This window comes from Dama dama, chromosome 28 (assembly GCF_033118175.1).
Source record: "Dama dama isolate Ldn47 chromosome 28, ASM3311817v1, whole genome shotgun sequence".
NCBI lineage: Eukaryota > Metazoa > Chordata > Mammalia > Artiodactyla > Cervidae > Dama > Dama dama.
Window position 1 is genome coordinate 24,361,177 of NC_083708.1, and position 4,924 is coordinate 24,366,100.

The 4,924-nt window shown below is 39.8% G+C and overlaps 1 long non-coding RNA gene across 1 annotated transcript; it reads left to right on the plus strand.

Annotated features, from left to right (window-relative positions):
• The first annotated feature begins 295 nt into the window (after positions 1–295).
• Positions 296–3,041, plus strand: LOC133048323 (uncharacterized). The gene is made up of 3 exons (XR_009690996.1): positions 296–365; positions 455–511; positions 2,956–3,041. It is a non-coding gene; the product is annotated as an uncharacterized LOC133048323 (long non-coding RNA).
• Positions 3,042–4,924: the final 1,883 nt, after the last annotated feature.

Consider the following 4,924-nt stretch of genomic DNA (forward strand, 5'->3'; position numbering starts at 1 on the left):
GCAAAAAGAAAATGCAAAACAACATCAGAATGTCTTATCAGTTGTCCAGGGCAACTCTTTTTACAATATAATATTAAAATAAACAGGGTTTATTTTATGGTAGAGCACTCAAAGCCTGGCAACATCAAAAGCCACTCTTCACTGCTGCTGCTTCTCTGTGTGTCTCTACCCAGGTCGCGTAAACAGGAAACAGTTCTTGTGAAATGGAAGGAACGTGGGAACTAGAGTCAAACGTCTGGCGTCTCAGGGCTGACTCTACCAATTCCTTCCTTGCTGGAGCACAAAAAGTTGCTTAAATTGTCTGGGCCTTAGTTTCATCATCCTGAAGTTGGGGATGATAATATGAGAGCATAATTAACGTGAAGGTGTGTGAAGCCATAGATTTGTGACAGAACTGTAAAACAGTATAATCATTTATTATAGTTAATTTAATTTCTGTTTGCTCATTTCCTAGGCTTTGGACCAAGGCAAACTGTTTGTGTCCGACCAGGATTCTATGCGTTATTGCAAGGTAACTCACTCATTTGTTTATTTATTAAATAAATTAGCTGGGTCTTTCAAAGATTACATCCCAAGCCCCCCATGTTACATTTAGGACTGAAACAGAGACCCTGATCCTGATGGCAAGAGATGAAAAAAAGGAAACAAAACAAAAAAAACTCTTTCCTCAAAAAAACATTTCCTCAAAATGAAATGTCGTTAGTATCTTTGGAAGCCCCTGAGTTTGGCCTTAAATACAGTGTGTATGGGCAATGCATAGTAACTACACAGTATAAACAGGTATTATAAATAGAGAGAAGGTGAGCAAGGGGGTGGGGGTGTGGTGGGAGTGGGGAACAGCCAGCCTTTCTGTTTCCATCTTTTGCTTCCTGTTACATCCCCACACTTCTCCTCTGAAACAGTAGGAAGTAATCAAATATCATTATTTACATTTTGACTGAGCTTGACTCTCACCGATGTGTTACCTGTCTTAGGGGTTTGCATTATAACCCTAATGTGTTCCCTCCCTTACTTATTTGGCATTTAATCTCCATTTAAAAGCATTAGCTACTTGAAAGTGAAGCCACAGATAGATTGGGTTCAGCATTTTGGAGTGTGAAAGCATCATTCAGAAGGCACTTCAGAGGTACCTGGGGTGAGGGAGGCAGAGCGTCAGTTCCTTCTTTCCCTCTTCACACCTCTCTCCTTTAATCTTAATGTCTCTGAATATTCTGGCCAAACACTTCCACTGTGCTCACAGTCAGATGCTCTCTCCTCTGTGCTCACCTTCCTGCTTGGGGTACTCCTCCCCATAGGATAAGTGGCTCTCATCTCTGGTTCAAAGTCTTTCCTGATGAAACCCCCCAGAACTTATGGCGTCCACCTTAGAATGAGCTGATAGAGGCAACAGCTCTCTTATTTTGAAGGATGAGAACCTGATATGGGGTTGCATAGAGGGTAGGAGAGGATATGAGCTTCTCAGGTGGCTCAGTAGTAAAGAATCTGACTGCAAAGCAGGAGACGTGGGAGACATGGGTTCAATCCTTGGGTCAGGAAGATCCGCTAGAGGTGGAAATGGCAACCCACTCCAGTATTCTTGCCTGGAGAATTCCATGGACGGAGAAGCCAGGTGGGCTTCAGCCCATGGAGTCGCAAAGAGTTGGACATGACTGAGCATAGACATGCAGGAGAGAATGGAGGAATTTATTGACAAGATTAGAGTTGATGGGGGTCTCAGGCTTGGAGCAGAGAGCAAGCAGCAAAACTGTGATATTGTGATGCCATATGTTTAATACTACATGATATTGTAATAAGAAAAAGTACGGGACATCTTGAAATTGTCTCTAATACTCTGCCTCATAATGGTGTTGGGATATCAAGGTGGGGTGCTCTATACCAGATGGCTTATTCTTGCTAGTGAGTGTGCACACATAACCCATAATTTTATGGGCTCTGAATCACTGAATCACTTGATATTTCTGAATAGGAAACATCAAATTGCTGGGAGTGCAGTGGCCAGTGCTCATCGTGTGCAGGCTTAGATGAGGGAAGTAGGTTCATGATGACCTACTGTGAAAATAAGTCCTATGTCCCACAATGGAACTGATTGTAGAACTCTGTCCCTTGAGTAGCAGAGACTTGTCTTAAAGGCATGATTATATCAGTTCTAAAGAGAAGTTTTAACTTCCTCTCTGATAGCCCCACTTTTCATCTAAAAGGCCACACAGAGTAGCCAGGAATTCTCTGGTTTTCTTTGTTGTTGGTTGGTTGGTTGGTTTAGGTGGACTTTTTCCTCTTTATTTTTCTAAATTTTTCAGTCCATTGGTATTTTGAGAGTTTTTACCTAGTTGAGATTTGTGTGTTTCTCCAATGATTGGTTTTTCTGTTTGGTTGTATACTTTGTTCTAAATTTCTGCATGTTTACTTGATTTCATATCACATTTATCATTCATCTATAAATGGAAATAGAAAGTTGTAGGAGTCTACCGCCTGATTGCTAGGGTCCAAGGATAGATACTTGCTTTTTCTCTTGGTTGATACAGGGTCTTATTAAGCCACCTTTCAGACCCTTAGTAATGACACCAAAGGAGGCTTTTAATCTCCACATCAATAAGCAAGGAAACATGAAGAGTGCTTGCTAAAGATCAGTGATTTTAGAACTCAGAACAAATCAAGATCAAATTACTAATGAAGAAAAGCAGTATGAGAATGTCCAAAAGTAAATTTAAGAGAATCAATTATTCTTGCAAGACAGCTAGAGGCTTCTAAAAGGGAATTTGAGATTAAAACTACGTAGTCTCCAATACATACAATTTTCCTGATAATCTTCCTAAGAGACGACACACTTCTTAGTTTAACCAAGATATTTGTGTGCAATATATCAGATTTAATATTCAAGAAAAAGCAGTTTAGCTTGAAAAGGATAAGATTAGCCAGGAAATATATACTAACCTTTTTTCCTTTTTCTCCTTTAAGAAATTCAAAGAAGATAAATTGCCCAAAACCTGATTACTAATAAATAAGTAATTGGATCTGATGTCAAAACGTGACCTGTATGAGGCTAAACCAGTGCTCTTTCTGCCATGATGCTGGTAGAAGAAGGTCTTGTAAATCTCTTCAAATCCCTTATTTAAGAAGAACAAGGTATGATTAAGGCAGATTGGAAGTTATTGATCTCAGGCTCTTATATTAATTCACCTTCTTTCACAAAGCAAACTTCCAACCCGTTGCTTAAGGGACCACCCAACAAACAACTCTGTTCCATTGATAATTCTTGTCCAACTGAACTTGCTATCATTAGGAATGGAAATAGTGTCAGAAGCCTCTTGTGGCCAACTTCAAATCCCTTTAGTCTCACATCTTATTCCAGCCACTCTAGTCCACCATTGCAAGATTATTTATTAGTTTCTCATGGGGCTTCCATCTACTTCCTCATAGAGAGCCTCCAACTTCTTGTTTCCTATACTTAGCTTATAATCAGACCTAAAGTAATTCTAGAGGCACATACTCTTTCTTGATGGACTGGGCTACCTAACCCACCTATATAGTTCAGTGAATTTTTTTTTTTTTCAAAAGGCACTTTCCATTTTAGTTCAGTGAAATTTAACCTTGTTAGCAGTATCCAGTTTTGTATTACATCAGTCTATCATAGAAATCTACATATTATAGTAAATATAAGTAGAAATATTGAAAACTAACTGGTAGGATAAAAACTTGAATACTTTGTGTAAATTATAATCTTGTTCAAACTATTTTGCCTTTACATCTCTTTATTTGACAATAAGAACAATGCATCTCATTAAATGTGCATCAGTTTAACTTAGGAATAATTTTTGTTGGTTTCAACATTAGATTCAGCAATGTATATAATACTTTATGCTGAGAGGGCACTACCAGAGAATTAAATGAAAAAAATGAAGGACTGTGTTTGTCTACACAATTTATAACTGTCTACACAATTTATAATTTTTCAGTGTTTCAGGTACTATTGCTATGTAACAAGCCACCCAAAGTTTAAAGGAAAACAATCATTACATTAGGCTCACAAATTCTGTGGGTTAGAAATTCATACTGGGAACAACAGGAATGGCTGATCTTTGCTCTATGATGTCTGGAATCTCAGCTGGGAAGACTGTAAGGCTGACGTGATTCAACAGCTGGGACTAAAATTATCTGGAGACATCTTCCCTCACATATCTGGTGGTTGGAGTTGGCTACTGGTTGGAACCTCAGCTTGGCTGAGGATTGGAACACCCGCATGTGCCTTCTTCATGTAGTCTGTCTCTATGAGCTTGTGGGGGCTTCCTCACAGAATGGCGGTGGCTATGTCCCAAGAGCAAATGGTGCATGGCATTTTTATGATGCAGTCTCAGTCATTTTCTCCATACTCCAAGTAATACTTGATACAGTCCAAAGGCATACCAGTACAGGAAGAGAAAAGATGGACTTTGCCATTCAATGGGAAGAGTATTAAGGTTTTGAGGTTAGTTAGAAATGTGATCTGACTTTTATCTGACTGCCATTATAAGGAGAGCATGCAGACTATCTTTGGAAAATACAATGTGTCAGTCTAACCTGTGGCCACAAAATCTCACTTTCCTTCTACACTACCACAGGGCAGAGTCACTCATTCTCTTCCCTGAGATTTCCAAGTCTCATTCTATTTTGGCACCTGCTTAAAATCTAATATTGCCTCATCTATTCAGGTCCAGGGTCTTCCCTGATGGCTTAGACGGTGAAGAATCTGCCTACAATATGGGAGAACCAGGGCTGACTGACCCCTGGGTTGAGAAGATCCCCTGGAGAAGGGAATGGCAACCCACTCCAGTATTCTTGCCTGGAGAATTCCATGAACAGACACTATGGTCCATGGTGCCACAAAGAGTCATTGTGAACTGTCTCTGGGATCCATGTGGAAAAGGCCTGAGAGGGACCTCGAGGAGCT